The sequence below is a fragment of the Chiloscyllium plagiosum genome, unplaced genomic scaffold (assembly GCF_037043375.1).
Source record: "Chiloscyllium plagiosum isolate Xiang-an unplaced genomic scaffold, Cpla_swu_hap1 HiC_scaffold_3, whole genome shotgun sequence".
Lineage (NCBI taxonomy): Eukaryota > Metazoa > Chordata > Chondrichthyes > Orectolobiformes > Hemiscylliidae > Chiloscyllium > Chiloscyllium plagiosum.
The window spans coordinates 14,199,937-14,212,554 of NW_028270141.1; the positions used below are offsets into that span (position 1 = coordinate 14,199,937).

At 41.0% G+C, this 12,618-nt stretch overlaps 1 long non-coding RNA gene across 1 annotated transcript in view; it reads right to left on the reverse strand.

Moving 5' to 3' along the window:
- Nucleotides 1-7,404, reverse strand: part of LOC122548617 (uncharacterized) — a 71,794-nt gene extending 64,390 nt beyond the window's left edge. Inside the window, exon 1 of the long non-coding RNA XR_006311274.2 lies at nucleotides 7,144-7,404. This is a non-coding gene — a long non-coding RNA (uncharacterized LOC122548617). The remainder of the gene's footprint in view (nucleotides 1-7,143) is intronic.
- Nucleotides 7,405-12,618: the final 5,214 nt, after the last annotated feature.

The following is a 12,618-nucleotide window of genomic DNA, read 5'->3' on the forward strand; positions in this document are numbered from 1 at the left end:
ACGTTTTATTGGCTGCAGAGTCACAAATATGACTTCCATTCACTCCCCATACCTTGCAATGTCACTCGTATCTACTGTTGGAACCACAAAGAATCATGCAATTATAGAATCATGGAGTCATACCGTAAGGAAACAGACCCTTCGGTCCAACTAGTCCATGCCGACAATAATCTCAAATGAAACTACTCCCACTTGTCTGCGCTTGGCATATAACTCTTCAATTCTTTCTTATTCATGTACTTATCTTTTAACCATTGTAATTGTACACTCATCTCCCATTTCCTCTGGATATTCATTCCACATGCTAACCACTCTGTGTAAAAACGTTGCTCCTTATGTCCTTTTTAAATTTTTCTTCTCTCACCTAAAAAATATGTCCCCTAGTCTGGAAATCCCCCACCCTAGGGAAAAGATACCTGCTATTCACCTTATCTAAACTCCTCATGATTTTACAAACCTTTATACAGTCACCCCTTAGCCTCCTACACTCCCGTGAAAAGAGTCCAAACTTATCCAGCATATCCTTACAACTCAAACCCACTACTTCCAGCAACATCTTGATAAATCTTTCCTGAACTCTCTCCATCTTAATAACAGCCTTCCTATAAGGAACTGGACACAGTACACCTGAAGGGGTGACAATGATCTGAATTTCACTTTCCTCTAAATCAAACTCTCCATGATGGGAAAACATTTCATGTGGAGAAGTGTATCAATCTTGATATGAATTAAAAATGCCTTTCAGACATTGGATTTTAGCGGTCACTTGAGTTAGGAAATTGTTTGTTTTAGTCCAAACATGAGCCCTGAGGGCATAAACAATGAGGAGTGAGGAACTGCCGCAGTCAAGTGTACTTTGAAATGCAATCACAATTCCCTGTCATTCTAATGTCATCGATAAGCAAACAGTAATCTTTGAAATGCATCAACCTATTAGAATGTTCTCTAGAGTTTTCTTCCCAGCTGTTATTAGACTACTGAATGGGCCTCTCTAATTTTGAATCTAATGTTGATCTTGCTTTGTGCATCTCCTGTGCTGCCATAACCTTGTATGCCTTGCTCTGCCTAAACACCCTATGATCTGTATGTCCTTGTATGTTATGATCTGCTTGTTCTGCTAAAAAAAAACTTTTCACTGTACTCAGGTACATGGGACAATAATAAATCATGATGTGGAGGTGCCAGTGCTGGACTGGGTTGGACAAGATCAAAAATCACACAACGTCAGGGTTACAGTCCAACAGGTTTATTTGAAAACACAAGCTTTTGGAGCCTTGCTCTTTTTTCAGGTGCTTGTGAGAGAAAATTCTGTTTCAGATGTCTTCTCTTGTGCCAGCCTTGAAGAAGGAGAGAGGATCCAAAAGCTTGTGTTTTCAAGTAACCCAATAATAAATCAAAATAACTCAAAGCTCTGACAGTGTAAAGTGTTTTGTAAATCTAGTGTACAAAAATGAGAGGAAGGAATAGATTTGTCAAGTCTGAAATTAATTGGACCCTCACAGAGTGCTGATACATAACAGGGTTGTATTCAAAAATAATGACATTTTGAAAATGCATTCTGATAACAAGCCTATCCTATCAGAAGCAGCAATCAGTAAAGAACAAGTCGAATTCGCACAATATTCCATTCACAGACACTAACAATTGAGCACAATGATCTATGATTTCCTATGCATATCCTTGGATAGTAAAGGATGCTTCTAGTATCAATGCATCATAAAACTGATGCGAAAATTTTAACCTGATATTCCACACATTTTCCCAAAGACAGTACCCAGTTTATTTCAGCTGCACTATATGGTGAAATAAAAGCTTATTGCTGCAGGTTATAAACTCTGGACTTTATAGGTCTTGCATTTTTGTGAACGTTAGGAATTTGTAAATCAGTTCAGATTGGTTTTACATTCCCTGTCTACCACCCCTAATACTGAACAGCTTCAGGCTATTTTAAATTACTTTTGAGGAAGTATCATTGATTTGAATTAGAAAAAAAAACTATTTTCTATCGAAAGTCTGATGAGCAGACTATCTCATAGAAATTGAACCTCAATCACTCAATTCTGGGGACCACCATCTTATGCCCATGGACACCTGAATGAAGTTCAACCCGATATTGGGCTGTCCCTGTAATCTGCTTAAACCAATTGACTGGTCTTTTCCCTATGTAAATGGAGCACCCACCAACAGTGCACACCCTCTTCTGAATTTGATTCCAATGATTAATGCTGGCTCAGGATTCTTCAACAGCCCTGATAACTCAGCAGAGGTAGCCACCAAAATGTATCTGTTTACTTCAATATTTTTATGGAACCATGTGAAGTAGCAAGGCTGAATTCAACTCCCTGATACTCCTAAATCCCAATCACTGATTGTCACTTCCACGAATACAGGACACAACTTAGCATCACTACAGCTCAACAAATAATGATTATGAGGTCTGAGGTTCAATTTTGGGCTGCTTGCTAGTTTTCCAATTCAAGGTCACACTTATAAGCCCCGCATAGCGTTGGTTATAAATCTAAGACCCAGCCATATGGTGCTGCACATGAGGCTGCTTCATAAGAGAAGGATGCATGGTGTTAGGGGGAGAGTATTAGCATGGATAGAGGATTGGTTGACTGACAGGAAGCAAAGAGTGGGGATAAATGAGTGCTATTCTGGCTGGCAATCAGTGACTAGTGGTGTGCCTCAGGGATCGGTGTTGGTACTGCAATTATTTACAATTTATATAGATGATTTGGAGTTGGGGACAACATATACGGTGTCAAAATTTGCCGATGACACTAAGATGAGTGGCAGAGCAAAGTATGCAGAGGACTGTGAAACTTTGCAGAGGAACATAGATACATTGAGTGAGTGAGCAAAGGTCTGGCAGATGGAATACAATGTTAGGAAATGTGAAGTCATACATTTTGGTAGGAATAATAACAAAATAGATTATTACTTGAATGGTAAAAAGTAATATCATGCTGCTGAGCAGAGACACCTGTGTGTCCTTGTACATGAATCATAGAAGGTTAGTCTGCAGGTGCAACAGGTAATTAGGAAGGCAAATGGAATTTTGCCCTGTATTGCTAAAAGGATTGAGTTTAAAAGCAGTGAGATAATGTTGCAGCTGTACAAGGTGCTGGTGAGGCCACACCTGGAGTACTGTGTGCAGATTTGGTCTCCTTCCTTGAGAAAGGATGTACTGGCACTGGAGCGGGTGCAGAGGAGGTTCACTAGGTTGATTCTGGAATGGAGGGGATTGATTTATGAGGAGGGACTGAATAGATTGGGATTGTATTCATTGGAATTCAGAAGAATGAGGGGGGAATCTTATAGAAAATATAAAATTATGAAGAGAATCGATAAAATAGAAATAGATAAGATGTTTCCACTGGTAGGTAAGACTAGGACAAGAGGGCATGGCCTCAAGATTAGAGGGAGCAGGTTTAGAACTGAACTGAGAAGGGACTTCTTCACCCAGAGGGTTGTTAATCTGTGGAATTCCTTGCCCAGGGAAGTAGTTGATGCTACTTCAGTAATCGTTTTTAAAACTCAGGTAGATACTTTTTTGATAAATAAAGGAATTAAGGGATATGATGAAAACACAGGTAAGTGGAGCTGAGCTCATGAAAAGATTAGCCATGATCTTATTGAGGGGCAGAGCAGGCTTGGTGGGCCAGAGGGCCTACTCCTGCTCCTAGTTCTTACGTTCTCATATACAATTTCCACCCATGTATTTATTCTTACATATTGCATTGTGTCAAGAGCAAAATTCCAAATTACAAAATGCAGGTTTTGAATTCTGCTTATAATTCCAAATTCCTGATTACTGTATGTAAGGAATCTGATATCCAGATTCTACAAACAGAGACAAAATGTGGATATTCATTGATGCTAGATATTTGTGTTACACTGCAAAGTTAACTCAACCAAAGATGTTAACAAATGACAAATCGAAACATTGGGGCTTATTCATTCATTTCTGTTCATGATGCGGTTTTCTTTGAGCAATGGAAGGATGGTATGGATAGTGACAACACTCTTCAATCCATTCATATTTTCATTAATCAGCAAATGTAGATCCTTCGCACCTTTCATAATTTCACAATAGACAATGTACTTCATTAAAATTGCTTTTTTGCTCTCTTTAATTCAATTTGTCCATTTATTTTTAAATAACAAACACATGAATTTTATCTGGACAGTTTGAGTACACACCAAAGGATAATAAAGCCTCTAGTTTGATTTCTTTTACAGAAAGAATAATTTAATAGATGTCCTAGTAGAAATAAAATGTGATGTTAAACAAAATCATTCAATTTTCTTTCTAATTTTTATCTTTTTCACTTAGTTTACTTTTTCTTAAGGCAATTGAGTTATACATCTGACTCAGGCAGGAACATTGTATCCTTAATCCAACTTAGACCCAATTGACATACAGGTAACTTGTTTGAATCTGGAATCTTATTTAATAACATCCTCGTCCATTTTTTGACTGGCTTCCACTCTTCCATTTCAGAGCCATTGGTTTGGCAGCTCAATACCTCGCACAACCAAATGGAGAGTGCATCTGAAAATGGCAATCAGGGTCATCCAGCCAAAAGGGAAGGATGGGATAGAAGGTAAAAGAGCTATGTCCATTAGACCAAATATTGATTATGAATGATATACTGGTATTGCTATAATAGTGTTCGATTTTTACTTTCTAAAGGAGACCACTACCTCCCACTAATCATTTTCAGCTTGTAGACATTTCAGTAAATTTCCAGACAGACATATGCTTGTGTGGAGGAATAATATTAAAGTGCCTGTTGCCATTATCAGAAGCTTTCTATCTTCTGAAATCAGTGTACAGATAATATGTACAGCAGTGCTCAACCATTTCTTGTACAAAATAACTGTCAAGTCTTATCCTCTCTATTAACTTTCCAACCATCCATGATGTTCCTTTCTGGATTTCTGAGGATTCATGAAATGGGCAGAACTAAGTCATCCAGGGAACAGGAGAATCGACGTTTCGGGCATAAGCCCTTCTTCAGGAATGAGGAAAGTTTGTCCAGCAGGCTAAGATAAAAGATAGGGAGAAGGGACTTGGGGGAGGGGCGTTGGCATTCTCCCAATTCCTTCGTCTCCGCCGCATCTGCTCCCAGGAGGACCAGTTCCAAAAACGTTCAACCCAGATGGCTTCCTTCTTCGAGGACCGCAAGTTCCCCCCAGACGTGGTCGACGATGCCCTCCACCGCATCTCCTCCACTTCCCGCTCCTCCGCCCTTGAGCCCCGCCCCTCCAACCGTCACCAGGACAGAACCCCACTGGTCCTCACCTACCACCCCACCAATCTCCATGTACAGCGCATCATCCGCCGTCATTTCCTCCACCTCCAAACGGACCCCACCACCAAGGATATATTTCCCTCCCCTCCCCTATCAGCATTCCGTAAAGACCACTCCCTCCGTGACTCCCTCGTCAGATCCACACCCCCCACCAACCCAACCTCCACTCCCGGCACCTTCCCCTGCAACCACAGGAGGTGCAAGACTTGCGCCCACACCTCCCCCCTCACCTCCCTCCAAGGCCCCAAAGGAAACTTCCATATCCGCCACAGATTCACCTGCACCTCCACACACATCATCTATTGCATCCTCTGCACCCGATGTGGCCTCCTCTATATTGGGGAGACAGGCCGCCTACTTGCGGAGCTTTCAGAGAATACCTCTGGGACACCCGGACCAACCAACCCAACCACCCTGTGGCTCAACACTTTAACTCCCCCTCCCACTCCACCAAGGATATGCAGGTCTTTGGACTCCTCCATCGCCAGATCACAACAACACGACGGTTGGAGGAAGAGCGCCTCATCTTCTGCCTAGGAACCCTCCAACCACAAGGGATGAACTCGGATTTCACCAGTTTCCTCATTTCCCCTCCCTTCACCTTGTCTCAGTCAAATCCATCGAATTCAGCACCGCTTTCCTAACCTGCAATCTTCTTCCTGACCTCTCCCACCCCACCCCAGTCTGACCTATCACCCTCACCTTGACCTCTTTCCACCTATCACATTTCCGACACCCCTCCCCCAAGTCCCTCCTCCCTACCTTTTATCTTAGCCTGCTGGACAAATTTTTCTCATTCCTGAAGAAGGGCTTATGCCCGAAACGTCGATTCTCCTGTTCCCTGGATGCTGCCTGACCTGCTGCGCTTTTCCAGCAACACATTTTCAGCTCTGATCTCCAGCATCTGCAGACCTCACTTTCTCCTCAAAGAACTAAGTCATCACCTATAACAAGCAGGAGTTGTTAATTCAACAGTGGTGATCCAATTTCTTACAATCTACAGCAGAGGATGGGAAATGGTCTTAGAATGTAGTTTGTCCTTTCAACTAGTTTAAACCAAGGCTTATCTATTGCCTGGATGACTGATTCTGACAATTTGATTTAAGCAGGAATAGCCAGCTATCATCTATCCATTGAACTCCTGAGTTGCTATGACAGTGAGAGTTAGGATGGTTCTGCCTGACAATTCAAAGGGGTTTTAAGTACAGCTTGGTAAATATCAGAATATAGAACTTAAAGTCCAAATGTGGATGATAATGGAATACATTGCTTTCATCATTATCCACAATACATATGATTGAATTATTTCTATTTAGAAAGAAGATCTATTTTTATCAAATGTCATACTTGGAACGTTAAAAATCTCACAGCGCCAGGTTACAGTCCAACAGGTTTATTTGGAAGCACTAGCTTTCGGAGCGCTGCTCCTTCATCCAGTGACAACCATTTTGTACACCCCAGTCCAACACCGGCACCTCCAAATCATATTTGGAAAGTAGTTCTTTTATTCATTGTCAATCAATTCCTTTTTAATTCCTTGATGGTCTAAAATTGTTGTTAAAAAAGGTTCTCGTTAATTAGGTGGCTGCAGACTATAATGGATTTTATAATTGATGTCACTGAATGTACATAACAGACATAAATTACATTGTTGACATCAGTGCAGATCATTTCAATGTAAATAGATTCAATGTTTACCATTAACTTTTACATTGGACAGGAAGTAAAACCTATTAATTACAGAGAGCCAGGCATTACTGTAGTTCTGTTAACAACAGCTATGTGATACTGCTACCATCAATAGCACCAGAAATAAAACTACCTCATAAGCTTGCATTATTGGGAGGTGCGATCCGATTCCCAGTCATGGATTTCTTCACTTCTGTCCTCGCTGGTTAGTTGAATGGGAAGTAGGGAAAGGGAATTGCATTGAAGATATAGATCTCCATTTGAGCACTATCTTGTCACTTTATAGGATGAAGCTGTGATCGGGTTCGGTACTGTGTATTCCGTGCTGAGAAACATGTTGTACCACTTTTATGCCATCTTCATGGTCTGATGGTGAACTGATGCGGTGTCATGATTCTAGGACAGTGTCTGTTATCCGACCATTTGAGTTAAAGACTCCATATCTAGGTTTGATTTGAATAAAGAAAATGCAGTTTTTCTTTTCTACGTGAAGCATTGTAAGGATATGCACAGTTGCCATGGTGACAACTCACGAATGAGAATGGTTTATTATTAAACAAGAAGTAAAATTAAATGATGATTCCAAGTTTTTTTAACCATTTGGAGATTTACTGAAAATATTAAAGTACATTTTTAAAAAGCCTGATTGCAGACTATGACTTGAATTCTGTAATGGAGTGTACAATTCTTTAAGGAGTTAATGAGCTTCTGTAAAACTAAGCCATGCTGAGAGGTTAAGTCCTGTTGTTTTGAAAGCAGTCAATTTCACAAGTTATATCAAAGTTATCTTCTTGGCAAGCATGATGCAACGATGACAACTAGCAGGTAATTCCAAGATAGTTCCAAGACCTTGGACAGCTAGTCTCATTGATAAGCAAACAGCAGAAATAATAATACAGGATACCCTGATGTAATAAAGTGTTCCAAGACATTTCACATGAGCCTTATAAAATATGGAGTCACTTGAGGAGCTATTGAGTCAAATCACTGAAAGCTTGCAAAGAGAGATTTTATATATCACATTAAAGGAGGCAAGTGAAGTAGGGAGATGGGCCTTTTTAAATCAAGGCTTCCTAGGAATCACACAACTGTTTACTCTACTGGAGTTTCCTATTGAGGCTGTTTTGAACAGTGACTGGATGGAGAATGCTTTGCTCTCTGATCTTCAGTTGGAGAACAAAAGTCCTGTGAGGAAGGGCTTCCCAGCTGATCTCTCCCATTCCAGAGAACTCTTTTATTGAGTTCAGTGTGAAGCCTATTTGTTCATGTGAAAAAGTGATTGGAAAAACCTCTCAATATTGTATTTCCTGGGCAAGTTGTGTTTGATCACTGATTTGACCATAGATGCCAGAACATCAGATTTCAGTTTATTCCCTGTTTTATACTCTTGTCTTCAAAAATAACCCATTGACAAAATTGTGTTTCTTCAGGTAGTCAATCTCTGCAGAGAGATATGTTTCTTTTATATTTTCTTGATGTGTGTGTGTATTTTGGAGATATTTAGAGAGATAAGCACTGATATTCCTATATTGCTAATTTTTATGTCCTCATTCACTGGGTTTTATTTTGATAATAAACCAGTTATTGTGTTTATTAGGAATCCTAGTTGATTTTTTTAATATCTGATATTGATAAGGTATTCAATTTTTCATCTTGGCAACTGGATGTTGTGACCCCGAAGTTGTGGAACAAGAGCAATAGTACAGTCTTCTAGACTTGGTCATAACAATATCTCGGAGGATATTGTGCTGGAGGAGATTACAAAGATGTAAAGAGTAGGAGACATCATAAAAGGATTCAGAATAAGACTGAGAATTTTAAAATCAAGGTATTGCTTGATGGAAGCCAATGTATATCAATGGACTGGCTGAAAGATGAATGGAATGTGATCGAGTTAAAATATTGCCTGCAGAAGGTTGAATGATTTCAATTTTATGGACGGTAAGGTGTAACAGACCTGCCAAAAGTTAATTGGAATAATCAAGTCTAGAGGAGAAAGTGAGGTCTGCAGATGCTGGAGATCAGAGCTGAAAATGTGTTGCTGGAAAAGCGCAGCAGGTCAGGCAGCATCCAGGGAACAGGAGAATCGACGTTTCGGGCATAAGCCCTTCTTCTTTCCTGAAGAAGGGCTTATGCCTGAAACGTCAATTCTCCTGTTCCCTGGATGCTGCCTGACCTGCTGCGCTTTTCCAGCAACACATAATCAAGTCTAGAGGTAATAAAGGCATTAAGGAGGAGCGAAGTCATGCAATGTTATGCAGACGGAAATATAATGCTGTGAATATATTGTCAAAAGCTCTTTTTGAGGTTGGTTATAATGCCACCAGGTTAGTTCAAACAGCTGCTTGTAAGAAGGCTCTAATAATAGCCAAGGAACAGAGTGGGAACTGAAATGAATGCCTTCAATTTTGCCAACAGTTAATTGGAGGAATTATCTATCCATTAAATCCTGCAGGACGGGTAACCTGTTGGAGAGCAGCCAGAAGCTGCTGGTCAGTCAGATGGCTGACAGCTCTCTCATCCCTGCAGAACTACTGGGACTGGGAGGAACCATGGAGGCCAGACTTGTAGGTAAGTCTGTACTCTTTCAGGATCAGGCCCCATGAGGGGCCTGGGAGACCAATGTCAACAGGCATGGTTAGGAATAATTTGGGGGGGCAAGGAGAATTTCTGTCTAGGCACAAGGAGCCCAAACAGGGAGCAACTGCCCCATCCCATCCAGAACGCACACCAGGCTTTCTCAGGTAGCCTGCACAGTTGGCACCACTAAAATCTCAGAGGCACCAAGAAGCTCTGAAGTGGTTATTAATTGGCCAAAGAGCAAGTGAGCCACTTGAGGCCTACTTTAATCAGTAAATATCCCCAGGGATGCAGATGGGGCAGGTAGTAGGCAGAGACCATGATGGTGGTCATGCAATTTAGCTCCTCTGCCTGCCTGCCCACCCTTAAGAGAGTGGAAAGTTCCAGCCATACAGTCCGGCTCAAGAAGACAATTTAAAGACACAGTTTGAATACAAATACTGTAAAAACATTGTGTCCTTTTTTGGGTACCATGCTCCAGTAAGATGGAGATGTGCTATTGTTTGAGGTGATGGTTCTGAAGGGATTAGTGTATGTTTTACATTGACTACACCCATTCTACTGATGGTAAATACAGTCTGTAGATGGAGACAAGGAGTTCACCTCTAGCTATTGGAGGTAGCTGCAGCAGCTCATTAAGGCTCCAATAGTTATGCTTGAACAAATGAATTTGATACCCTTGGTATTAAGAAGCAGTGAATAACCTCAAACAATCCTTACCCAATACCATATACTGCCAAAAGTGGCAAATTCCACAAGGTCCCAAAAGTGATCATCTGGGAAAATATCATGGCACTAGAGATGAAAGACCTTAGTTAGGTGAAGAGAGAAAATACACTTGGATTGTTTTACTTAGAACAAAATTTTTGAAGAGGATGTTTAGACCAGGTGTTCAAAATTGTGAAAGGTTTTGATGAAAAACATCCGATGGCAGAATGCTGAGTGACAAAAATTCACAGATGTAATTGGCATGTCATGGAACAATGGTGATTGTAGAATCAAATAGTGTCTTTCAAAAGAAAATTGGATAAATATTTCAATGAGGGAAAATCAAGGAAAAAGGATATGGGAATGAGCTGGGGAAATGTGACTGATTAGATTGCTTTTACAAAGAGCTGGCAAAGGAATGATGGACCTTCTTCATTATGTCTTTCTTGGATTTGATTCGGAGATGCCGGTGTTGGGCTGGGATGTACAAAGTTAAAAATCACACAATACCAGGTTATAGTCCAACAGGTTTAATTGGAAGCACACTAGCTTTTGGAGCGTCGCTCACCTGATGAAGGAGCGTCGCTCTGAAAGCTAGTGTGCTTCCAATTAAACCTGTTGGACTATAACCTGGTATTGTGTGATTTTTAACTTTCTTGGATTTGATCATATAAAAATCGAATTTAAGGTTTAGAGCTTCCAATGAAACTCCGAATGAGTCATATCTCTTAAATGAGAGAGTAGCCCTATGGTCATCTGGGACTATGGTAGGCTTATCTTACCAGAGGATCGGTTACGTGCATTCCTGAAGAAGGGCTTATGCCTGAAACGTTGATTCTCCTGTTCCCTGGATGCTGCCTGACCTGCTGCGCTTTTCCAGCAACACATTTCCAGCTCTGATCTCCAGCATCTGCAGACCTCACTTTCTCCTCAGAGGATCGGTTAGGTCAGTTAGCTGGCTAGCTGTTTATAATGCAGAGTGGCACTAACAGTGTGGGTTCAATTCCCACACCAGCTTATATTGCCATCAAGATCCTGCATTCTCTACCTTGTGGTGAACCTTGGGTTATAAGCATGGCCAGTCCTCTTGTTCTCTTCAGTGTGAGAGTGGGCCTCTGGAGCCAAGATGAGTTTAAAATAGGATATGCTAGCATTGAAGGCAGTTCCATAAAGAGATCACCAAGATGATTCCCGGGATGAAGAGGTTAACTTATTAAGAACAATCAAACAGGTTAGATCTTCATTCCTTAGAGTTTAAAAGAATGAGGAGATTATCACATTGAAGTGTCTCAGATTCTGAGGGGTTTTGACAGGATATTCAGTTAATATCTAGCATTCTCTATCCCCAACACCTTTGAAAGCAAGATCACTGCAAGTATTTAAAGAGGAGGTAGGTCAATTTTTAAAATGTCAGGTGTTGAGGTCTCAAGCTGATCAACTATGATCTTGTAGAAGGGGATGATGTGGAGGTGCAGGTGTTGGACTTGAGTGAACAAAGTCAGAAATCACATGACACCAGATTATAGTCCAACAGGTTTAGTTGAACTTGACTTCACCTGACGAAGGAGCAGTGCTCCAAAAACTTGTGATTTCAAATAAACCTGTTGGACTATAACCTGGTGTCATGTGACTTCTGACCTTTTAGAAAGGTGGGACAGGCTTGAAGGGCTGAACTGACTATTTCTTATTTCTGATTCCTGATGAAGGGCTCCGGCCCCGAAACGTCGATTTCCCTGCTCCTCGGATGCTGCCTGACCTGCTGTGCTTTTCCAGCAACACACTCTCAACTCTGACTATTTCTTATGTTCTACCTTAAACCAAAATGAGAATGTGCTGGTCTGTGTGTGACACTTTCCTGAAGAAGGGCCTGTGCCCGAAACGTCGAATCTCCTGTTCCCTGGATGCTGCCTGACCTGCTGTGCTGTTCCAGCAATAAAGTTTCAACTGTGTGTGACACTTAGCAAGCTATCGCTGGAAGAAACGGTCCAATATCTGCCTGTTTCAATTCTCCCTGAATTTCAGCACCTTTCTCAGTACTGTACTTTATAACTGCACATCCTTCCTCCATAATGTGCCCTCCCACCCCCACCTCTGCATCCCGACACCCCCACCATTCATCAGAAGCTCAGGGTGAGTCTCATCCCAAAATTCTCATCTGTGCCTCTTTAGTGTTAACCGAGAACATGTATGGGAGAAGATTATTCATCTTTAACTAATGCAAATGCCAGTTAGTGATCTTCTGGGATTTGAATGCAATTTGCATTTTATATACTTATTTCTGTTGCTTTGCATTCCAAATTTGAGATGAATCCTATTTCTT